The sequence below is a fragment of the Symphalangus syndactylus genome, chromosome 16, assembly GCF_028878055.3.
Source record: "Symphalangus syndactylus isolate Jambi chromosome 16, NHGRI_mSymSyn1-v2.1_pri, whole genome shotgun sequence".
Taxonomy (NCBI): Eukaryota; Metazoa; Chordata; class Mammalia; order Primates; family Hylobatidae; genus Symphalangus; species Symphalangus syndactylus.
The window spans coordinates 66621837-66648168 of NC_072438.2; the positions used below are offsets into that span (position 1 = coordinate 66621837).

At 41.1% G+C, this 26332-nt stretch overlaps 1 long non-coding RNA gene across 1 annotated transcript in view; it reads right to left on the reverse strand.

Annotated features, from left to right (window-relative positions):
• The window catches only part of LOC129464913 (uncharacterized), a 152906-nt gene that overhangs the window by 123522 nt on the left and 3052 nt on the right, over positions 1-26332 (reverse strand). The window contains exon 2 of the long non-coding RNA XR_008651802.1: positions 26062-26231. This is a non-coding gene — a long non-coding RNA (uncharacterized lncRNA). The remainder of the gene's footprint in view (positions 1-26061; positions 26232-26332) is intronic.

The following is a 26332-nucleotide window of genomic DNA, read 5'->3' on the forward strand; positions in this document are numbered from 1 at the left end:
CTTTTTTCCTGTTTGGCTACAAATCAAAAGTTCCCATGATCCCTTTTTCAGGTTTGATAATCTGCTAAAGCGGCTCATAGAACCCACGAAAACAGTTTACTTACTATTGCTGATTTCTTCCAAAGGATGTTTTAAAGGATATAAATCAATAGCCGGATAAAGGAACACATAGAGTGAGGTCTGGAAGGATCCTGAGTGCAGGAGCTTCTATCCCATGCAGTTTGAGTGTGCCACCCTCTGGGCCCACGAATGTGTTCACCAAATGGAAGTTCTCTGAACTCCATAGTATTGGGATTTTTATGGAGGCTTCATGATACAGGTATAATTTATTAATTCCATTTCTCCCCTCCCCAGAGGATGGGGGGTGCAGTTGAAGGTTCCAAGCTTCTAACCATGGTTTTGTCTATCTGGTGGTATCCACTGCCCATCCTGAAGCCATCCAGGAGCCCACCAAGAGTCACCTCATTAGAAAAAAGGATGCCTCCATCACCCAGAAAATCCCAAGGAATATAGCTGCTCTATGTCAGGTGCTCCCATCACATGGGAAACTACAAAGGTCTTAGGAGCTCTGTGTCAAGAACCAGCATCAAAGACCAAATATTAGAACAAAAGATTCTCCTGGCATGCCTGTCTACAAGGGTTCTAGGAGCTGTGTCCAGAATCGAGTGCAGAGACCAATGGATATATTTCTAATTATTTCACACTCAACAACACTAGTGGTTAAAAATGTAACCAATTAATACAGGAGTGCATGCCTTTAGATATTTAAAAATAACCAGTATTCTCTTCTTAGCCTTGTGTGACCTGATTATATCTTTATTCCTTCTGAGAGTTTCAGACTGTAAAGTCCCAGAGAACAAGCAGATAACAAATCTCTTTGAACTGGGCTGGTACAAAGACAGTCAGCCCTCTGTATCCGCAGGTTCTGCAAATGGATCGAAAATATTCAAAAAATAAAAATGAAAAGTAACAATGCAACAGTTTAAAAAATGCAAATTAAAAGAACACAGTATAATAACTAATAGCAATTACATTGTATTAGGTATTATAAGTCACCTAGAGATGTTGTAAAGCATAAAGGAGGATGTGCGTAGGTTCTATACAAATGCTACACAGTTTATACAAGGGAGTTGAGCATCCTTGCATTTTGGTGTCCTCAGGGGTCCTGGAACCAATCCCTTATGGATATTGAGAAGCAATAGATAGGAAGTGGAAAGGTGTGGAACTGGAGAGAGTAAAGGCTTTGCCCAGTGGCACTCAAATTCAGCATGGTTTTGACCATTAGGATTGTTGAACATAACACGTGTGGCTGGGTAGGGCCTGCAGCCCACCATTTTATAAGTTCTCCCTCAATCCTTCTTCCTTGAACATCATTTCCAGGTCCTCATCCCTCTACCCTGGAAATATTCCAGTTTCTCAATGTCTCTCTTAAAGTCTGCTTAATTGGCCAGCAGTCACAGAACATGGGGTCCAGACTACCAGGGACTGTGACCTTCTGGGGTCTGGATATTAAACGGCTCTCCAGGTGGCCCACAGGGCCTGAGGTCTCTCAGCAGATGTCTCTCGTTGTTGGCTCCCATTGAGTTTGGAGTCAATATGTCCTTTTTTCCCATGAACTGCTGACAAGCCACTTAATGATCATAATATCATGGAACAGCCTAAACAAAGACCTCTGGCCTTGGATGAATTCAGACCATACATTTTTTGAGGGTGTTTTCCTTCAGTGCAAGTCTTGACAAGAAAAACAGGATTCCCCAATTACCTTGATCTCGCCCACAGGCAGGTGAGGCCCAAGAAATCAATGCAATCACAAAGGAATAATCTAATCATTTGCTCTTCCTGACCGAAATAATTAAACTAGACCAATATTTCCTACATTTGGCTGCATGTCGGAAATAGTGGCCTCATCCCTGGAGATTCTGAGCAAGTCCAGAGCACCAGACATCTGTACCATTAACAAGCTCCCTTGGGGATGTGCTACACCCAAAGACCGGAATTTGGGAACCACTATCTAGATCAACAGCTTTAGCATGATGCAAATTCTTCCAATCCTGGAAGTAAGGCTCTCTAAGTGACGGATGTGCCCTAAAGTTTCAGAGCCACTGATGTAGATCAGGGTTGACCAATGTTTTATTAAAGAGTCAGAAAGCAAATATTTGAGGCCTCGTGGGTCCAAAGGTAAAACTGAGGATATCACATGAGTACTTATGTAACTGTTTAAAATGCAGCCATTTGTTGTGGGTTCAGTGGCATCCTTCCCCAGCGAAGAAATGTTAATGTACTAATAATAATCCCCAGTACCTCAGAATGTGGGCTTGTTTGGGAATAGAGTCTGCAGAGGTAATCAAATTCAGACGAGGTGATTAGAGTGGGCCCTAATCCAATATGATCGATGTCCTTATAAAAGGGGTGATTGGAAACAGAAACACATTGAGGGAAGACAATGTGAAGACAGGGATGACATCATCAACAAGCTCATGAATGCCTGAGGTCACCGGAAGCTGGGAGAGAGGCCTGGAAACCTTTCTCCCTCCTACCCCTCAGAGGAACCAACCCTGCTCACACCCAGATTTTGGATTTTTAGCCTCCAGAATTGCGAGGCCATAAATCTGTTGTTTAAGCCACTAAATTTGTGGTGCTGTATGGCAGCCCTGGGAGAGGAATACAACATTTACAAATGTAAAACCAATTCTCAGCTCAAGGGTCATATAAAAACAGGCAGGCAGAGGGCCAGGCCACGCCTAGACCACACCTGACCACAATGGCTCAACATCTTGGCGATCATCATCTCACAGGAGACCCAGTCTTGAGTCGTCAGTCCCACTCACATGTTACCTCTGTAGAGAGATTTCCCCTAACCGCTACATAATGCCGACTCTGGACTTTTATTTTCCTGGTGGCACCTTTCGAAACTTATTCTCTTGTCACGTCATGCTCACTACAATGGCAGGTGCCTGAGTTTGGGGCCTTGTCAGCCTTGCTCGCTGCTACAGCCTCAGAACCACACAGGCCTCGACTGTTAATTATTCAACGAATGACTGATTTTTGGATGGATAGGCAGGGTTCTTTCAGCTGGAAGAGGCCTTAGATTTCATGAATCTTGGGCCCTTCAGTTTTCAGAGAGGGCAACTTAAAGCCACAGAGATGCAGTGACTGCCCAAAGTCACACAGCAGAAAACCTGGGGTTAAAATCCGCATGTCCAGACTCCCAAACTTAGAACCTTTCACTGTGCCACTCTACCTCTTCAAAATACCTAAGCCTGTCTTGAAGCACTGGAACTTACGACACAGTACATTATCCACATTTTTACATGAGGAGGTCTGCAAATCAGAAGGGATGTTCTAGAAACTTAAATGTAGTTAGCACCTTGCCAAGGAGCCAGCCACAGGCAGGGAGGGCAGGTGACACACCAGAACCTTTACTGCAGAAATCTTTCCAGCAGACACTTATCAGGGCTACCTTGCACCCATCCCTTTTTGTAATCAAATCCCAAATTAATGTTGGGAAATCAGCTCTGCTGATGTATAGCTGTGGCAGGAGGTAATTCTTAGAGGTACTTTCCAGCTACAAAAGAAGAGAAAGACCAATCCTCACAGCACCTGCCCACAGGTAAGATCGGGGAAAATATGCGGCCTGCACTCACTCAATGGGACACTGTCTCCCAGACTTTCTATCTCCCAAGTGACACAGTGTATTAGTTACTCATTGCTGCATAACAATTTACCACACACTTAGTATCTTAAAACCACACACATTTGTGTGGGATGTGGCAGCTGGATTCTTTGCTCAGGGTCTCACCTGATGTTGGCCGGCAACATTCTTATCTGAGCTCAGGCCCCTCTTCCAAGCTCATTCTCGTTATTGGCAGATTCAGTTTCTTGCAGATTAAGGACTGAAGTCCTCCTCTTTTTGTTGGCTGTTGTCCAGGGTTACTCTCAGCTCCTTACAACCATTCCCTGGTCTGCGCACACAGCCTCTCTATCTTGAAAGCCAGCAGGAGCATCTAGCATTCTTCAGATGCTCCACCTCTCTTCCTTCCCTTCTGCTTTCCTCTTCTGCTTTTAAAGGGCTCATGCGATTAGATCCCGCCCATCGGATCATCTCTGTATCTTAAGGTCAACTGATTTTGGTCTTTAATTACATCTGCAAAATCCTTTCACATCAGTACCTAGATCAATGTTTTACTGAATAACCAGGGGACTCGAATCTTGGGCCTTCTACAGTATTCTGTCTGTCACAGGCAGGGAACACGGGGAGGTCATCTTCACTGCAGAGTGGTGGGGACACCTTAGCCATTCTGTTCCTGCTAGGAGACAGAGACAGTTGCTGTGTTTCCCACTTCCTGCTTCCTGGGCCTATGGTATGTCCTTGGCTCCTCTCATTCCTAAGCTTGGCCCCCCAGCCTCTCATCAAACCTGGTGACTCCTGATATAAATAAATAAAACTCCATTTACCTAATGTTAGCCAGAGCATGATTCTGTTGCTTGCAATCAAGAAACCTGATTGCCTCAAGCTCTAATAAATGTCTATCTATTCATCACAAAACAGGGAGGGATTCTTGCGCATGTGGCAGGGGGGTGCTGTGGTAAAGCAGGAAAGATCAGAAGCACCTGGGAAGCTTTGTCAAGCCACATATCCCCATCCCAAAAATTCTAACATGCTGGCTCGAAATACTTCAGTTCAACTACACCATGAGAAATCAACCATTGTTTTATTTAAACAAAGGTAGTCAGTGTTCTATATGATAAAAATTAACTGGTCAACATAAATAAAAATGCACTTTAATTTTTTTATTTCAAACTAATAGAATAGACAGAAGCTAAAGTTAAACAAACACTAGTTTAAAAGCCAAAAAAAAAAAAAAACTCAAAAAAGTCTTTTGACTTCATATAGTTGTAATACTGTATTTAATTTCATGTTTTCCTAAACCAAACAAATTCTTCCTGCACACTCAGCTAGACTACACATGCCTCAAGTTTCGAATTTTGTATCTGACTTTGCATACAAGGTCACCTTTCAGTACAAAAGCTAACATGGACAGAGTTTCTGCGCTGGCCGTGATAGACACATATACATATCAACATATCCCTTTCTCATCCAAAGCTTCCTCCCAGGAATTCCTTTGTTCTGCAGGGTAGAGAGACTTGGTCATCTCCTTTGAATCTGCTCACAACAGCCTATCTGTCACCTTCCAACTAGGTTTTTCTGACCATAGAGAAACCCGGGCGTATCTCTGCCCTGGACTGGGCAGAGTATTTGGCATAGGTTAAGGCGGCTGAGCAGTCCAAAATGCACAGAAAAAGAAAAACGAAGCAGCCCCCACTCCCCTGAACCTTGACTTTGTTTATAGATGGCAACCTTTAGGTGGAAAGCTGCCTTTGCGCCAGCCTTCTCTAGAGCTGCAGCCACACTTTCCTCCTTTGTTGAACTTAGCTCGGCGAAAGCACTGCTGAGTGAGGAATGGTTGGCACTGGGCAGAACGGGCTGTGTATTTCCACAGTCTGCTCCAGCATAAACAGACCACACTTGCTATTTAGTAAAGAGCCAGGACTCCTCTGCTTGGGGAAGACAAAGGCCACATCCAGGGAAATGGGGAAACACTGAGTACCTACTTGGACCCATCTTCATCCTCTTCCACCCACTCCTCTCCCACTCCCCTGCATACCCAAGGCTCATGCTCCTCTGCATAGCTGCGGGCATCCTAGAATATGATGTTTATGATGCTATTCTAAGATGGGGTGCTTTGTATCCTTGGTTTTCAGGAGCAGGCAGGGAAAGGTGAAGGAGACATTTCCTAGTTTGAGCTCTTAATTAGTGAATGCAAGGAACATTTGAGCAGTATAGAGATGAAGCATTCAGACTTTGGAGGCTGGTGGCCTGGATTTGAATCTAGCTGCATCACTGTATTTGTCAGGGAAAGTGGTATAACTAAAAGCACAAACCTCCAAATCTCAGAGACTGAACATAACACAGGTTTTCTGCTCACTCAGGTCATTGTACAGTGTGCTTGAGGCTGAGAAGCTCTGCTCCACGAGGTCATTCAGGAACTCAATCTCCTCCCATCTCATGGCCCTGTCAACCCCCAAAGACCTGGAGTCAGCAGGACAGGGGAGAGTAAGCATGATTTGGAGGAACATGTATCAGTTTTACCCACTATCCCAGGGACCAGCCCTCAGTTACACAGTCACACCTATCTGCAAGGGAGTCTGGGAAATGTAGTCTAGCTGTACGCCCAAAGCACACAGGGATAAAGGCAAGCAGTTTGGTGAAAAACTAACCAGTCTCTTTCTGCCATAGCTGCTTACTTGAAAAAATTACTTACCCAACCTGTATTTTAGCTTCTTCCCCTGTATACTTTTCAGAGTTCTCCCAAGAAACAGAACCAATATTATCTGTGTGTGTGTGTGTGTGTGTGTGTGTGTGTGTGTGTGTGTGTATAGAGAGAGAGCTCTTAAGGAACTGGTTCACCTAATTATTGAGGTTGGCAAGTTTGAAATCTGCAGTGCAGACCAGAAAACTGGAGACTCAGGGAAGAGTTGATGTTGCAGCTTGGCTCTAAAGGCCGACTTCCTTCTTCCTGGAGGGACTTCAGTTTTTTCTCTTAAGGCTGTCAACTGATTGAATAAGGCCCATGCATACTATGGAGGGTAATCTGCTTTACTTGAAGTCTACTGATTTTAATGCTAATCTCATCTAAAAAATACCTTCACAGAACATCTAGACTAGTGTTTTACCGATTATCTGAGAACTGTGGCCTGGCCAACCTGACACAATAATCGTCACAATGGGTATGATAAATTAGTATTATAAAGCATCGAGGACCGTGCCTGACACCTAGAAAGCTCTCTATAAATATTAGTTTATTGTCACTCCTATTGTTATCATCACTACTAGTACTAACTGAGGCCTGGACACAGTACCACAGCACTGCAACCATCCACGTGTCTGTCATAGCCACCCCATCAAAACATCTAGGAGTGATTAATGTTTAAAGGGCTTTTCTTACTTTTATTTCTTTTCAAAGCATTTTGCCACCTAGTACCTCACTCAGTCCTCACAACTCTATGAAGTGGGCAGGGCAGAATTATTCCCCCTGTTCTCATTTTAGAGCTGAGGTTCAGAGAGGGTGCCTGCCCTCCCACCCAGCCCTCCAATCCCTACCCTCTCCCATCCTAAGGACTCTGAACTAGGAGAGCTGCCCTGCCCTGTGCAGGAGACGCCTTTCTTCCAACCTGACTTAAAACTCACTGTATATTATACGCCATAGAAATAGTAAATGTGATGAGCATTGGGTAAGATTCACTGAAATACACCTATGAATACTACTCTTTGTGTCTTCCATCAGTTACATAGGTTTTTTTGTGGATGGGTCTTGGGAAACTTAACTCACCATTTAAAATATTTAAAATATTATTTCTATGAGAAAACAAGTTCCATGATTCAAGAAATAAACATATGAAAGAACTTTTGGAATATGCCTCTGTTTATAAGAGGGGATTTCCTGCACAAGTGCTGACACCAGGGCGGGTCTTAGGCACAGCTGGGAGGCTGAGTTTGTCTTTGGTCTCCTTCCCATTCTCTGTGCTCCAGGGCTTGCCCTTCTGTAGCCGATCTGCTTTCTTCATCATTGCTTATACTAAACAAATAGGAAAGAAGTAGAAGCCAATAGTCTGGCATCTGACTTGGTTCTGCCATAACCAGCTGTGTGACCTCAGACAAGCTTTGTTCCTTTGATATCCTTGACTGTAAATCAAGGGGTCCGGGCCGGGCGCAGTGGCTCACGCTTGTAATCTCAGCACTTTGGGAGGCCGAGGCGGGCGGATCACGAGGTCAGGAGATCGAGACCACAGTGAAACCCCGTCTCCACTAAAAAAATACAAAAAATTAGCCGGGCGTGGTGGCGGGCGCCTGTAGTCCCAGCTACTCGGAGAGGCTGAGGCAGGAGAATGGCGTGAACCCGGGAGGCGGAGCTTGCAGTGAGCCGAGATTGCGCCACTGCACTCCAGCCTGGGCGACAGAGCAAGACTCCGTCTCAAAAAAAAAAAAAAAAAAAAAAATCAAGGGGTCCGATGAGCTCCTGGTGGGTTGCCTTTCAGCTATAACATTTCTTAGCTATTCTGTGTCACTCCTCCACGGGCCTCCTTGTCAGCTTCCTAATAACTAAGACTCACAGAGAGGCTTTCTTTCATCCCAAGTATGGGTTCTGAAGTCTTAAAAGAGGAACTATAATGACTCCAAAGCCTTCAGCACACAAAGGAATTCATTGCTAATGGGAGTTCAGGTATAGAGCTACTCCACTGGAGAGATCTTTAAGGAAGATGAGCCCCAGCCATTGCCCCTGAAATCCTATCAATTGGGAAAAAGCACATTCTCCACCCTCTCACCAGCCAGCCTGGCATTAGGAACTCAGCCACCCACGGCTAGATAGAGAATGTTTATGCAGGCTGGAATGATTGGGGTAACTGGAGCCTCTCAGAGTTCAGCTGGAGACAGTCATTCAATCGAAGATATTGCCCCTCAAAACTCAAATGCCTGAGAGGGCAAATTATTTCAGCTGCTTGAGCTGGTGCACTTTACAATGCAGTTGGTGCAGAGCCTCCTGCCCAGCGAGAGGCACGATCCCCTCTCCCCAAGGACATTGGTGACCCCCACAGAACCTTTTCTCCCTGACCTGCGTGCTGGCCAATCATGCTCTTCTGAAACTAGATACTGTGAGGCCAGACTAGTGCATAGCAAAGGAGGCTGCCCCAGCTCACTAATCCAAAGAAAGGATAGCTTTACACAGGGCACATAGTGTTCCACTCAGCCCATAATGCCCGCATGTGTCTGGGGGCGGCATTGCTTTTAAATACCCAAGACAAATCTAAGCCTGCTGAGCAGTACACCCACTCTTGTCAACTCCAAGCAAAATAAGTCATACAATGTAGAATAACACAAGCCTCACAGCCCTGAGGCCTAGTGTTCAGTCCAGTTTCTTAATAGGTAAACCTACTAAGTTTCTCACTTACTAGGTGAACTTGGACAAGTCATTTTAATTCTGTAAGACCTTCTGGCTTTAGGTTGCTATCAATAGGACCAACATATTGCCACGGGGTCATGACATTCCTCACTTTCATTATTTCTCTCCAAAAGAAGTTTAAAAGACAAAACAAACATCAGATACCTTTCACATGCCAGTATAATCATTCAATCCTTCTCCCACTAACCCAAGTGTTATTATCCTCATTTTACAGGTGAGGAAACAAGGTTTCAGAGAGGTTTAGTAACTGCTATGAACTGAACCATCTTCCCCTGCAATGCATATGTTGACTCCCTAACCCCTGGTGTGACTTATTTGGAGATAGGATCTTTAGGAGGTTAATTAAGGTTAAAAAAGGCTGTAAGGGTGGGGACCTAATCCAGTAGGAATAGTAACCTTATAAGAAGAGAAGTGAGTGCTCTCTCTCCCTCTTTCCCCTCATGTGCACAGAAGCAAGGCCATGTGAGGATATAGTGAGAAGGCGACCATCTACAAACCAAGAAAAGAGGCCTCACCAGAAACTAAACTGGCTGGCACCTTGATCTGAGACTTCTCCAGAACTGTGAGAAATAAATGTCTGTTGTTTAAGCCACCCAGTCTATGGTACTTTGTTATGGCAGCCCTAGACGACGAAGACAGAAATGAACTCCAAATCACACTGTAGGGCAGATAGAGGTAGATCCAACTGGAACCTATACTGGTTCTGTTATTTATGTTATTCCTGCTTCCTAAGCCAGTCCTTGTATCAAATCACTTCTATCATAATTACCTGGAAGTGCTCCTTAAAAATACAGACTCCCAGACCACACCTCAGACCCTCTCAAAATCAAAATCTCTGTGGAAGGGGTCTGGAAATTTGCATATTTTTCAGAGGTCAGGAGACCACCGTGTAGGGCCACACAGCCTCCCCACACTAAAACTCCGGCAGTTCCAATAGGCAAACCTTGAAACGAGCTCTTCATAATGAGGCAGTGCCTAGCATAGCACGTGCTCAAGAAATTTGTCTGATGAGTTCATGACTTTCATTTGGACCTACAGAATGAACTTGAACCTCTGGTCTCTGGGCTTAGGAAGTGTGGAAATCATTTTTAATCTTCTGTTACTTAAGAAAGACATCACTCCATACTTCAATTTGAGGAATGACAGTATAAGTCATTTAACTAGCACTGAAAAATTACAACTTTCTGAAATGGTTATTTTTTAAATTGTCAATCAATTTTAAGTCTAAACTTTCTCTGATTTTAGTTCCAGGTTGGTACTGCTGTTAACACTGAGAAAATGAACAAAAAGCAGACTTCACTGGTTTATAACTTCTATAATCATTCAATTTATTTTTAACACATTCTCCTTTAGTCAGGGTAAATAATAAGTCAGGCTGTGATTTATGTGATAATACACAATGTTTATGTACCTAAGACAAAAATCTCCAAGATTGGCAGGGCGGGGGGAGGGGGGATGGGAAGGAAAGGTACAAAATAATGTATATGAAAAGTTACCGTGTATTAATAAATGGAAAAAACTACACACACGTGTTTGTATTCAGGCGTGTATAAACGTATGTATTTGCCTGTATAAGCATAAAATATCCTTGAAGGATTCACCAAAAAACCTGATAACATTGATTTTCTCTAGGAAGAATAACTTAGAGGCTGGGGAGAAGAGGAGAGAAACTTTAAAAAATGTTTTGTGTAGGTTTTTTTTTTCCTTATTATTTAGTATACTATTGAGGTAAAGTACTCAACTCTTCAGTGAGCAGCTCAATGAATTTTTACATACACATTCACCTATGTAACCACCACTCTGATAAAAATGCAGAACATTCCTAGAACCCCAGAAGATTCCACACTACTCTCACTCAGTCAAGTACCCAAACCCCAAAGATAACCTTCCTTTTAACCTAGATTGCAATAGATTTTTTTTCTGTTCTGTACTTTATATAAATGGATTCACACAGTGTGTAATTTTGCAAGTCTGGCTTCTTTCCTTGGATATTACATCTATGAGATTCATCCCTGTTATTGCAAATGGCAGTTCTTTTCTATTATCGTGTGGTATTACATTGTATGAATGTACCACAGTCTGTGTACATTCCTACTGTTGAAGGACATTGAGTTGTTTTCAGTTTGGGTATGTCATGAATAAAATCGCAAGGAGTACTCTAGTGGTTTCCCAGAAGAAGTCTTTTGATGGAACTACAAGTAGTCACTTCTGAGAAATTGCTAGATTATAAGGTAAAGATATGTTTAGTTTTAGTAGATATTTCCAAGCAGTTTTTCCAAGTGTTTGTACCAATTTACACTCCCCTCATCTGTGTATGAGAGCTCCAGTTAGTTGCCCAACATCTTTGCTAACATTTGGTATTGTCAAAGGAAGACTTTTAGCAAGAATCTTTTCACTATATATCCTGCTGTATCTTTTGATTTTAAATTGTATATATATATATATTGCATATTCATAATCAAATACACAAAAATATTATATGAAAATGTAACAAAAATGAAAATCACAAGCTGGCATAAGTTATTTCATTTATCTTTCCTGAATATAGATGAATGGCTAGGAGACTCTCCCAACATTGAGTACAGAAAGGGAACCAACATGACGATGTTTCCAAGGCATTTAAACATTTGTCAGTTGTCTTTAAAAAGAGCCATAAACTTCCAGAAAGAAGAGACAAAAGAAAGGACTAGTGCAAAGCTTACTAGCAAATCAAATATGCTATGGGAAAGCTTTACACAGAACTCACAATTAAGGGTCCTAATAACAGAAAATGCTAGTGCATTGTATCTAAGTAAGTGGCATCTCTTCATATATTTTGGTGAGCTTATTACTTCAGAGCCTCTTTTTCCTCATCCATAAAATGGAGAAGCATTGCTCCTTAATGTACTTATTCAATGTGTTGAACACCTTCTATATGCCTGGTAGACATTGGACACATAAAGTCAAATAAGACACATGCTTAGCTCTCAAGCATCTTGCAACTCTAGTTGGGGAGAAAAACAGGTAAATCAATAATTACAGTTGAGTGTGAGGAGTGCCATAATCTAGATGTACCCAAAGTGCCTTGGGAGCAATGAAAACACAGCTCACTCAGATATGTGGAGCTGAAAGATTGCCAGAGAAAAGTTGACTGAGCTGAGTTTTGAAAGATGAATGGCAATTAGTTAAATGGAAAAGGAGGAAAGGAATTCCAGGCTGACAGAACAGCATATGGGGAGGCATGGATTCATATAAAAGCAGATACCTTTAGTAAGTTCAGTATTGCCATATGATTGGAATAAACAGTATGTTTGTAGGGGAAACTGAAAATTGGGAAGCCTAGAGAGATAGGTGGGCAGGGAGGGATCATTAGAGACCTTGCTTCCCAAGTCAAGAAATTTTAGTTTTATTCAGAAACCTTTGGAAGTCCATAGACATATTTCAAACAGAGGAGTAATGTGATTTTAATAATGAAAAGATGAAAGGTTTTCTTATGCTGCTTATTTGGACACAACCAAAAAGAAAAACAAAGTAAGGAAGGGAGAGACAGAAAAAGGGGAGTCAACGGAAAGCAAGAAAAGTAAAGAAAGACGAGAAGGAAGAGAAGAATAGGATCCTTTTTAAAAAAGAAAACTTGCTAAAATATAGGAGATTATTTTCATGATTTCGAAACAGACAAAGATTTTATCAAGAGTACACAAAAACATTAATTATACAATGTTGATAAATTAAACAATACTAAAATTAAAAACACCATTTCATCAACAGACATCATTAAGGCATCCTATACAGTGGTAATGGTACTTGCAATGCATGCATCTAATAAAGGACTCATATCCAGAAAAACTCTTATAAATCAATTAGAAAATTACAGACAACCCAACAAAAAGATGTGTAGACAATTCACAAAATAAGCTATCCAAATAACCAAAGAGCATATGAAAAGGCTCTCAACTCTATTAGACATGAGGGAAACACAAGATAAAACCATGTGAAATACTGCTACACACCTACCAGAATGGCTGAAATGAAAAAGTTCATTTGCATAGTGTACTGAAACTGAATATACGTTCCCTCTGATTTATGAATTCTGCTCCTAGATATACATCCCAGAAGGTACTACAATGTTCATAACAATACTATTTGTAATAGCCAAACACTAGAAACTACCCAAATACCTTCAATAGTTGAGATGAGGAATAAATGGTGATATACTCTTAAGCAAAGAGAATAAATTATTTATAAAAGCATGAAAAATGTAGCTGAATCTCATAAACGTGATGGTGTGTAGAAGAAGCCAGACACAAAAGAGTACATTTTGTATAATTCCACTTATGTACAGTACAAAACCAGGCAAAATTAATCTATGTTCTTAGAAGTCAGGATAGAGTTTACTCTTAGGAAGTGTAACAGTTTAACTCCAGGAAAGCAGGCAGGATTTATACACAAAATACATTTAAATTCTGAGTCTGACACAAGATATTTTGAAGGTTTTATGCAGCATTCAAGTTGCTAGCTTGTTGTATTTGGGGAATTAATAAGATGAGCGTTTAAAGAAGATTTAAGGTAGGAACAGGGCCCAACGAATGGCAGGGAAATATACCTCCTCTTCTCAATTGCCACAGAATCTAAAATTTCCAATAAGTGGCTCATTCCTTTGGGTTAATAACTTTCCTTTTCTGAACAGAGCAGAAGAAAAGTAGGAGTATGACACCCTGGTGTAATACAGACCTGTTTCCCTTATATATTTATATAAAGTTTCTGAGTGTGAGGGTTCAGCAGAGACCCGTGACTTACCTTCTGGGGGTGGAGGGTGCTGGGAGTCCCACTGAGTGGTCAGCCTTAAAAAAGAAGCAGAAGCCAACTGAGACATTAAAAACGTCAAGATCCTTAAATGACCGCTATTCTTGTGAACCTCACTGGTGATAGTAGCCACAGGAAGCCCTGGCTAATGGGAAAAAACCACAAGAAGGCTTATGAGATAGTGCCCATAAAACCAAAATCTAAAAGCATCCCTCTCTGCCACCTCCCAAGCTCTACATCACCAAGAAATCCCTTCTAGGAGGCACTGGTATGAACAGCAAACTGGAGGGTCACACAAGGGAAACCCATTACCTGAGCTCCCTGACATTATTGTCATCCTGGTTGAATCATCTTCAACATCCAAGAGAGGCTGCAGAGAGATGACAGTTTTTGAATGTGTAATTCCCTGTTGAGGGAGCCCAGCCATTCCTCATCGGGAAATGGGGTGACATCAAGGGTCAGAAACTCTGTGCCAAGATTCCAGGCAGCAAGGGACCAACCACCCAACTTCCAGTGGAGAGGGAAACCTGGAAAAACTGAATCAAATCTGTCTTCTTCAAGCTCTTTTGGCCATCACCACAAAAAGAGATATGTTTTACATCAAAACCCAATGCGCTCATATACCAAATCTAAGTTGCCATCGATTGCAAGATATACCATTATTTTATCACTGACTGAGAAAGAAAAACTACCTATTATAATTATAAGATACCCTGATTTCAGAGATTTATAGTAAAAAAAAGTATGTCTTAGAGTGGATAAAATATGGAGTAAAATTTCAATCAATACTAACCTTTATTATTAACAATCCACTTTGACATTTCGTACTCTATATTATTCTGTTGACTCTATTCTATTTAATGTCATAGCTCCCCCAAACACTGGCCATGACCCATTAAATTGATTGTGTAATCTACTAGTGGGTTGCCACCCACAGTCCGAAAAACACTGGGTTAACAGATAAGGTGTAAGGCTTCTAGATAATTTTACTGAAAACCCAAAGAGTTTGACTAACTCTGCTGGCAGGACAACTGAACCCAAGTGGTAATTACTGTGCAGTATATCAGTACATATCTCTGGGCTGAATTGCCTAGAAACCTAAGGCTCATCAGCATGTATTATAGATATTGCTGATATTTAAGCCATTTGTGCTGCAAATGCGCTTTGCTATAATTAAGCTATGAGACATATCAACCAGGGCATTTCTGAGAGCTGATTCCTGCATGCCTCCTGTATGTAGTAAGGTATGTATCCAAAATTAGAGTGACCAAGAGCCTCTACAAAAAGTGCAATAATCCTTCCATGCAACAACTCTGTCCAGGGCGTTAGGAAACTATTTATAAACCCAGTTTAAGAGGGAAAATACCCTGACTTTTGTTTTGCAAGTCTCTACAGATCCAAATAGCATAGCCAATCAGAATGCTACACTGGTGCAACAGTTTTCCTCACCTTTTGGAGCTGATTCTATCATTCATTTGACAGCCCAGGGAGAAATAAGATGTGTGGCTCTTTAGTTGCACATTCCCTGAGTACTTTGCTATGCATGAAGTGTCTTTCAAGGGAGATGTGAATTGAATCACACAGATCACTGAATGAGTTTATATTGGAATTACAAACAAGTTGAACATTTTGTCACTGAACATACTGATGAGCTCTTTGATTTTGTGAGTTCCGTAGAATGAGGACTGGTCAGGAATTACCCACCAAAACATAGTAATGGAAAATTTGGGGTTTTCTAAAGACTTTCTTAGAAGTGGACTTTCTCCAGTGGCTCTATACATACTAATAAAACACAAATTAAGTTGTTGTAAGCAGAACAAAGTTTACTCGATGTTTTTTCAAGTTAGTGTGTGTTTTTGAAAATATTGCCTTGGGGAAATATATTCAGGCCCACTGCCACCCTCTGCCAGAAGCTGAGATCTTCCAAATGTTTGGAACTACAACAGTAAATGGTCAGGGCTGCTATATATTGCTGTACTGGTTGTTCACTGCACAAGGACACCCAGCCAGGAGGATGACTGGAGACTGAGATCCAGCCCACATTCCTCTTGCCCAGTGTGCAGTGTAGTGTGGGGTGGGAAGCAGAGATGCCTTTTGAAGATTGAACCAAGGCATCATATGGGTTAGTGAACAATGGCTACTTTGAATGGTGAGAGAGGGAATGAAATAGTCAATAGCTCTATAGTGGTTCAGATAAATTGCAAATCACTCTTAATTCTTCCTACATATCAACTTAACCCATGGAATAAATTCGTATTTTAATTCAGAAATGTGAGCCTTAACCTAACTTTGCATGAAGTCATGATATATCTGAAATGCAGTTCTAAAGCCCTGCCAAAGCCTGTTGAATTGGTTCAGAGATTCCCCATGAAATTTGAAGATGAGAGCTAGGGGATAAGGGAGTAGATGGAGGGAGAAGGAGTGTCAGAATTGAGCACCTGCAATTCAAGTAATATTTTTCTCGTATCTTAAAGTATGCCCAAAATAGAATTATGGTCATTAAAATAGACTGTGCCTTGTAAGTCCTTCCATAATGCCCAAGTCTAACCTTAAGTCTGAAATGAAACAAAGACATTTCTTCCATCTGGAAGATTCATCTACCACAAAACCAGCAGATTGTTTACTTTGTTAATTAACCAACAGGAACACTGACATAAAAACCAAGCAGCAGAATTTAAGATTCAGCCTAGGTATAACTTTGAATCCAGGCCATCTTCTTAGAAGCATCTAACTGGAAACTATACATTGCAACTCCCCAAGCCAGCTCAATTCAGCTTCTAGCGTGTTCTCCCACTGTTTTCCACAGGATCACACAGAGCAGTCTGGCTAGAACACCTGCTGCTCAACCACCCACCCTGCACCTCACTCATGCTGCCCCTGCTCAGTGAAATACCTGCCCTGTAGTCATCTTTCAAGAGTCTGTAGATAAGCTTCCTTCTGCCTTCTCCTTGAAGTCTTCCCTTACTCCCTCAAATGGATCTAGATTCTCAATCCTTTCCATCTGGGGAACATACCTAGCTCTATCCCACTCCAGATTGTCATGCAGGCTCTTCAGTCTAACCCCACCCACATATCCCATGGCTGGCTCCTCCTCATCCTCCAAGTTCCCCGGGTCGAGATTTCTCCAGAGGGTCCACCTCTGCCACTCTTTTCTCCTTCACAGCTATTCCCATCATAATTCCTATCACGGCTTCTAATAATCGATTTATTCTTTCGTTTACTTGTTATTTTTCAACCTCCACTACTAAATTTTAATCTCCAGTGAAGACAGGCACCTCATCTGTTTAACTTTCATAGCAGTGTCTGGTACAGAGTAGGTAGAAACTCAATAAATATTTGTTGAATGAATAAATGAATGGATGAACAAACTATAGCATTTAGTTTTTTGCTTCTGTTAGACAGGGAACCATATAGCTTATTATCCAAACTAGGACACTTTTGAGGATGAAATTGAATAACGATTGTTAATTATATTGAGATAAAACAGGCATCAACCAGGACATATGATCACCATACACCATATCTGCTCTTAAATGTCCCATTTAACAAACAAGTTCACAAGATTCACAATATCTTTAGATGCCACATGCTGAACCATTTTCGTTTTGCTAAGATCAGATTCCTTCTCTTCAAGATCAAATCTTTGACTTGATATTTTTGTAGAACCATGTTGGTCACATCAGTCTCCAAGAAGGTGGAGCATTCTTCCTTTAGCACAGCCTCAAGCATGTCTTCATTGATAACAACGGCCTCACTCAATGAGTCCAAGGGAAAGGTCATTTCATTTCAAGGGTATCTAATGCCATCTTGGATAGCCAATCCAAGTTTATTTCAGGACAGGCAGCATTAGTGCCACATTTAACAGCATGCGCACAAACCTCTGCAATGATTCTACTCCAGCCCTGAATGAGACGAAAGGAAGACAGAAAGCCATTGGTGGAAGAACAGCCTCTTGGATTCAAATTCTTCTACACTGTAACTGGGAATAACTGGAAGACTCTCAAAGAAGAGGGTTAGAGAGGGAACACCATAAGATCCTGAGATAAATACTTATGGTTTGGGCTCCTAGGTCTGCTTTTTTTCAACTGTATGACTTTGAAAAAGTTACATTTTGAGTCTCATCCCTTATCTGTAGAATACATTATAATTCTGCTTAACCCTGGTACAAATGAGATGATTGATAAAGCACCTATCACAGTGACTGACACATAATAAGTACTCAATAAGTGTTGAATAAAAATAATAATCACTAATCATAAATAAATGATGTCACTTTCATTAAAGAACTAGTATCTTAGTTCGGGTTTTGTTTTGTTTTGGGTTTTTTGTAGACAGGGTTTCACCTGTTGCCCAGGCTGGAGTGCAGTGGCACAATTACAGCTCACTGCAGCCTCGAACTGCTGAGCTTGAGTGATCCTCCCACCCCAGCCTCCCAAGTAGCTGGTATTACAGCCACACGCCACCATATCTGGCTAAGTTTGTTGTTACTGTTGTAGAGACCAAGGTCTTACTATGTTGTCCAGGCTGGTCTCAAACTCCTGGCCTCAAGTAATCCCCCTGCCTCAGCCTCCCAAATTACTGATATTACAGGCATAAGCCACCGCCCCTAACTTATCTTAGTATAACATAGTGATCAAAAGCTCCAGAGCCCTGTGTTCAAATTCTACTGGTGCCATTTAGGACCTGTGTGGCCTTGAGGAAGGTATTTAACTTCTATAGGCTACAGAATTCCCATCCATTAATTGAAGACAGTTATATCTACTTCATAGGATTGTTGTGAAGATTAAATGAGATCATGCATATAAAATGCTTGGCATAAGGCTTAGCACATAGTATTGTATAATGTTTTTGAAGTAGAATTTGCTAGAAGTGCAGGTATTAAAGTAGAAACAAACAGCAAGGAGCAGAATATTTTGAGAGGTTTGTTAACCAGCCACAAGAGCAGGCTATGCCAGATTGTGGTATCTGGTCCCAAGAAACATCAGGGAGGGGAAATGGCAAGGAAGAGGTTGGGATATATAACATTGTCCATTGAGCACCCTAATTGGGAAGAAAAGAGTAATCAGGAAGTGCACACTCCCTAAATGTTTCTGCATATGTGAGGGAAGAGAGACTGGAGGACAGTAAAGGCATTCCAATCCAGTGGATTCAGTGACCTTTATTTTTCCTTTGGCCTGGCTCTTAAAATAACAGAAAATGGCAGATTCTCATAGGTATTATAGAAGTTGTTTTTTAAACATATTTTAACATTTCTCTCATTTTTAATGTTGACATTGTTTTAGTTCATTTTGTGTTGTTCTAAAAGAAGACCTGAGATAGGGTAATTTATTTTTTTTAAAGAGGTTTATTTAGCCTACAGTTCTAGAAGCGGAGAAGTTCAAGATTTGGCAGCTGCATCTGGTGGCTTCTGATGAGGGCCTCATGCTGCCTCAAACATAGCAGAGAAATGGAAGAGGAACCAGGTGAATGGAAAAAAGGGCAAGGACACATGTGGCAACCTCAATTTATAACAACGTGCTCTTGAGGGAAGTAATCCATTCCCAAGACAACTAACTCCATCTCCAGAGAAAGACATTAATGCATCTTAAAGACCTAATCACCTCTTTAAGGCAGCACCTTCCAACACTGCCACATTGGGAACCAAGCCTCAATATGGTTTTTGGTAGAAACAAATCATATTCAAACCATAGCAACCAAGTTATATAACTCACTTTGGTCTAAAAACTCCCAAAATTTCCCTCTGGTAGCCATATAAAACATACCCCCAACAGTCCTTGAAAGCTTTCCTAACCCCAGGTTATTAAATGTGGAGTCAAACTAAGAATGTCTTTGTCTTACAAAAGTTGTGTGATTGTTTTTAAAAGAATAGGTAAACTGCTAGTTACCTTCCTTGGACATCTGACTCATTCCATTCCCTGAAATTTCAGACATGGAAAAACTCATTTGGAAATTCCAATTTTAATGATTCTCTAATTTACAGAGAGACTCTATTCCCTTCATCTTAGCACTGGACAATTGTATATATGCATATACTTTGTAATAAGGTCTTAGAACTCTAGAACTGCTGCATATGGGAGCATTCAATAAAATGGGACAAATGTCACACACACAAAGGCAGACACACATACACAATAATATTTAAGTTTGGGTCTGAAAGACAAAAACATTTCCATTTGCTTGTGACAAAAAACATACCTTCAGCTAACTAGAGACCCTCTTGTATGCTTAGAAATGAAGATACTAATTGATGAGAGAGGGGCTTTTCAAAATCAAATGTCTCCAATCTCTAAAGAAACTGAAAAGACCACATTTCAGTGTTAAACAAATAACCTGAAAGACTCCCTTGAAAGCTAAACAAACACCATTAAATGGAGAAAAATAAGTGCTTTTATAATAACTCTAGGGTATGCCTGTCTGGTCACCGTTATGAATACCTAGACACTCCATTTAAGAACCTGCTTTTGGAAATCCTAAATGGAGTGCAAACAAGGAATTTGTCAAACTTCAATTTAAGTTTACCTTATTTAAAAGTGATTATAATTTCTTTAAGTTTTTTTCCTTTCAAATTTCATTTGAAAGGACAACTGCATTCCTTAGTTTACAAGTGAATAATCTGAGACTAAGAAGATATCCCCGGGTAGGGTTGCCAGATTGAGCAAATAAAAATACATATTCAAACATTGTATGAGACATATGCATACAAAACAATTGTTGATTGTTTATCTAAAATTCAAATTTTTGCTGGGCATCCTGTATTTTATCTGGACCTACTCCTAGGTCCTCCACCTAATGAATGGGAAAGCTGATGATAGAAACCGGTGCCCTGACTGACAGCCCGGAAAACTACTAGCAATGAATAGGTTCCTCTTTCTGATGCAAATACATTCACAACTATCCCTTGAAAATTAGATGCTGTGGAAAACCAAATGCTATGTCAGGTGAACCCTCCCCTCAGGAAGCCTAGAGTCTAATGGCAATTTCTAGTGAATCTGGAAGAGAAGAGAGACTATCTGTAACCATCTCAGCAAACTGCTAACCAAGAAAATGGTTCTCACTCCTGGTCACACATTAAAATCACTTTGGGAGCTTTAAAAATAATTATCAGTGGCTCACGCCTGTAATCTCATCACTTTGGGAGGCCTAGGCAGGTGGATCACTTGAGGTCTGGAATCCCAGACCAGCCTGGCTAACATGGTGAAACCCCATCTCTACTAAAAATACAAAAAAATCAGCCACACATGGTGGCATGCACCTGTAATCCCAGCTACTCAGGAGGCTGAGGCAAGAGAATCACTTGAGCCCAGGAGGTGGGGTTGCAGTGAGCAGAGATCACGCCACTGCACTCTAGCCTGGATGACAGAGTGAGATTCTATCTCAGAAAAAAAAAAAAAAAAAAAAAATCAGTGCCCTGAAATCCTGAGATTCTGATTGAATTGGTCTGGGATAGGGTCTGGGAAAATGGTCTTTTTTTGTTGTTGTTGTTGTTGTTGTTTTTTTGCCAAAATATTCCCAGATTATTCTAGTGTGCAGCCTCGTTAGCATAATGAACCAGTGGTCTCAGACTCAGAAATCTCCCCCAAGAAATCTGGATTCACAAATGGCTGGGTCTGTGCTAAAGTAGGCTCTGTGTGTGTGTGTGTGTGTGTGTTTCCCAAAGCCCCATACTTCCTGTATCCCATGGAGGTGTTCCAGTTGGCCAATTGGTCCTTCCAGTAAGACTCACTGAAGGGACAGCATTTTGCTGGAATTCACTTTACCCCCATTCTGCCCTTGGTTCCTAGTCATTTCTTAGCCAATGCATTTTGTAGCCTGTGTCTTGAAAACTTCATTGTAAGTATACAGATCACAGTAGACAATAGAGAAGAGATCATTCCATCTAACCCTGCAGTCTGCTCAGGATACCCCAGTTACCTGGGGTCAGACATACAGCCTGTGGTCCAGAGTCAAACGTGTGGGTTCAGTGTTGTCTGAGTATCTTCCCACTGGTAGAACTCACTAAATAAAAGCCCCTTTCAGTCTTACGACTTCCCATGAAGAGATAAATAAAGATGTGCTCTGGGTATTTTTATTATTGTCATTATATTTGTTGTCCTGGTCAGAGAGGGGTCAAAAAGCCACAACATTTTCCTCTGCCCAGCTATTATCGTCTTCCAAAAGACACAGTAGCACATGCCCAAGAGCAGGATTTCTCAACACAATCTAAGAAGACAAGATAAAGAAGCTAAGTCTCCTCTGTCCTGGCCCATGGCCCTCAGCTTCTCATTTCTGACATCATTTTTCAGGAAGGCAAGTTCATTGTCTCATTTTGCTGCATCTGTTCTCAAATTATGCCATCTTTCAACACCAGCCCAACTTAACATTTTTAAATCATTCTGACCACCATATGCCATCCAAAGTCCAAAGTAAATGGTATCTAACCTCCAGCTCTGAAGACACATGTCCTGTGGCCAAGCCTGCTTTCAAAGACTCACTGTTGTATACTATCATGTGCTTACGCCATTTTTGCATCATTGTTAATCTTTTCATTCCAGAATCCATCTGGGATCAATTCAGCCTATGATAAGAACACTGTTCTCTTTTGGGACACTCATCCAAGACTGGTTTTCCTAGCTTAACACTCAAGAGATTCCACTTCTCCAAAAGTGTTAAGTTGAAAAATCCAGTACGAATAAACAAGATCAAAGAGGGCCAATTGTATCTACCTAGAAATAATGAGAGGGCACTTTTTAAAAAATACATAAAAGCACTAAATGAGTGCTCAATACCACTAATACCTGGAAACCTTAGGCTCAAGACAAGTCAAACAAATTCCAAATGCATCTAATCCATGTTAAATATTTCCTGTCTCAGTGACCAACAGGCCATGTTAAAACCAGTCCAACTCCTTTTGAAAGTCTCGTTCTTTTCCCCACATGAAGGGCAATGTAAGGATTCTGATCAGTGATGCAAGATTGCTAATTCTTATTGGGTAATTTTTCCCCATTAGTCAGAGATCAGCCTTGCCAACTTGGAGGCCTCACATGCTTTGCTGCCATTGGGAGCTAGCTGTCAAACTCCATAGCTAATGGAAATATATTCTAAAAGCCAAATTCCACCCTTCACTTGCATGGTGACAGTTCCTAACCAGGTGAGAGAGCTTCGACCCCATCCCAAAGTCTGAGACCTTCAGTCTTTCTTTGTCGTCGCCTTCTTCTCATGTCATTGTCAGCAAATCCCCTTTGACAACCCTCTCTCTGTTCCCTTGGAAAATGCCCAAATTCTCCCAAGAGAGGAAGCATTATCTTTCTAAATCTTAATTTAATTGGAAAAGAGAGAGCTGAGATTTTTAAATTCAGGGCAGGGGCAGATCACTTCAAGGTCCAGGATTTGGGCTGATGAGCAAATAATCAATCATATTGGGAGGTGTTCTGTACCTTCCTCTGTTATAACTCTAATTCCCGCAGCCAAAAATATACGTTCAGGAACAAACAGGCTGGTTCTCTCCAGTGTCTTTTCAACTGATAGTTCGTAACTGGTATGATAGTTAAATTCACGTGGAGAAGGATGCAGATTCATTTGCCAGATACAACCAAGACAGGGCCAACACCAGCAGGGGCTTCTAGAACTAGAATGAAGTTTCCCTGCTTCAGATCAGAAGAAACTCAATTGGAGGCCCAGCCATGTGTCTTATACAAGTGCCTAACAACATACATAAAATCCCAGAGAGGTGTGTATCGCAGTGATCCAACACTAGTTCACAAGCAGCAATGCAAAACCCCTTTCTTCCTCTGCCCCGTGGCAAAAAGTAAGTCTGTTCCATTTGTTTACAACCATTGCTGTTACTTTCCAGCATAACCATAATCTTATTTTGTAAATCCTATTCCTGACACACCTCAAACCATCTGCCCATTCTTTCTTGGGTTAGCTTGGGGCTGTTTGGCAAATGTCTGTAAGTGGAATATTTTTTAACAGAGTACATGCCCCTTGTAAAGACATGTTGCCATGGCTGCTAGGTGCTCTGAAAAATCTCCTTTGGTTTTTTCCTTGAAATCCAGTATGCCTTTAGTAATTTTTAATATGCATAGAATTAGGAAGAGACAAAGATGCATAAATACAACCCATTAGGCTTCAGATTCAAAATAAGTTTGTACGCGCTCTCAGTCAAATACAAGGAATTGGCTACAATTTTATTAATAAAAGTGTATTTGTCAGTTTGAAGGAAGAGGAGACTTAGCCTATGTTTCAGATTCAGACTTGCAAACAGTTTTGAGGGGAACAAATGATATAGTCTGAGCTGTAGAACTTCCACCATTTCTTGTCCCCATGGAGTGGGACCAGGGTTCTCAGCAAGTCACTACAATCTGTCTTTGCTTCATTATTTTGCCATCTTCTTATTTAAACTACAAGGTGCTGAGAAAGACCCAGAACCCCAAACTGGATGAAGGATATGTGATAGGCAATTCACGGAGCACAGATGCAAATGGACAAAAGTGAGAAAAAATGTCTCACCTTATTAGTAATCAAGAAAATAATAGAATAAAATAACAAGATCACTGTTAGCCTCTAAAATGGCAAAGATTAAAAACAATGAAAATATGTAGTGAGGGTGTGGGGAAATGTTCACTCTTAAGCACTGCTGGAGAAAGCAGAAATTCATACAACTCTCCTGGAGTCACTTTGGTAGTATCTAGCAAAATTTTTCTAGTACCTATCTTTGGCTACACTTCATGTATACACACACACACACACACACACACACAGACATACACATGTGAATTTAAAAATTATTTATAGCAGCATTACTTGTAAAAGCCAACAATTAGAATTAGCCTATCAAAAGAGAAATGGTTACATAAACTCTGGTTTATCTACCCAATGGACTATTACACTGCCATTAAAAAGAATGAGACAGTTCAACATCTTCTGATATGAAAAGACTGATATATTGACAATTAAGATAGCAACTTACAGAATATTAATATGTTCCAACTTATGGAAAAGCAATGACTTACCTAGGTCTATAACAAAATGTGAAAAGGAGACTCTTTTTCAGCTTTGTCTAAGGCCCCAGAAGACCCAGAACAAAGCAAGAGGCAATTATTGGTCTCACATTCTAAAATGAGTTTCTAGACCACCTAGACAGGATATGCAAAGGAGACAACTGCAACCATTAGCCCATCACTCGCCTCAAGGCTGTAAAAGGACTGAAACCGAAAATGCTGAGAGAGTTCCTTTGGAATGATTTTTCAGGGTGTGGTGGTGTTTCCACCTTTACCTCTTTCTAAGTAAGAGAGGTTTCAAGGACATCTCCCTGAATGCTGGAGTCTGCCAAGTGTAGAATGGCACTTGATTCAAGACCAAAGATCGTCTACTAGCAAGAGGCTGCAAATTGCGTGCGGAGGCCCAGGCACTGAGAGAGCTGCAGTGCAGCAGACAGGCCCAGGCACTGAGAGAGGTGCAGTGCAGCAGACAGGCCCAGGCACTGAGAGAGCTGCAGTGCAGCAGACAGGCCCAGGTACTGAGAGAGCAGCAGTGCAGCAGACTGCACATCTCCCAGCAGCAGCAGCCAGAGTGCATCAGTCTTGCCCTTAGGCCATATGCAAGGGATCCAGCCAGGATGGTCTTGAAAAGGGCCCCACCTTTTCAAGTGTAGAGAGGTTGACAACACTCCACCCATAACCTTCCTATCTCTTGATCACATTCACACACACACCTACTAGGTGGAGGCCAAGCTTTTACTTTCCCCAGCCAGCACCTGCATCTGTCAGTGGCTGCCCACAAGCTGCCAGAACCCACTAGGTGCACCAAGAGCCAGAGTGCCTGGGGTGATGAATGGGACTTGAAAGGACTGGAGGAGTTGTTATTCTACATGATTGTCCAAGAGCGTGAGAATGAATCTGCATATTATATTTATAGAGACAGCAAGGGAAAACTGTTTTCTACCTGTACTGTACGGAATCTCACTCTTTCAATATAATGTTAACAATTATACAGATAAAACAGAGAAAAGGTCTGGAAATTTACACACAAACCAATTATGATCTCTAGAAAGCAGAGTGTGGTTAGAGGATGAATAAAAAAACTTATGCATTTTACTCTATACACTTCTATATAGCTTGATTTCTTAAAAAAACAAACATATACACTCATCTTTTTTGTAAACAAAAACTTAAAATACATACACATATATACACATATACTCACTGTATGAAAATTCAGAAGACTAAGAAAAAGAAAACAAATAGACCATAAATGTAATTCCACTCCTCCCAGATCTCACCTCTGTTAGTATTTGATGAGTTTTTATTCACATCTTTTTTATGTAATTTGCTTGCAGCACACAGGGCCTCATTGGGCATCACCAACAGTCAAGTTAAACCAGCGAGAACTTCAAGGATTGTTTACTGCTGCCACTCATATATTCCATGGGTATTTTGACCATATGAAAATCTGGGTATAGGAACAAAGAAAACCAATCTGATACTTACGAGTCTGTCTCCCTTAGCTCCCTTAGCTTAAAATGTTCATAATTCAGATGGAGATAAAAATTA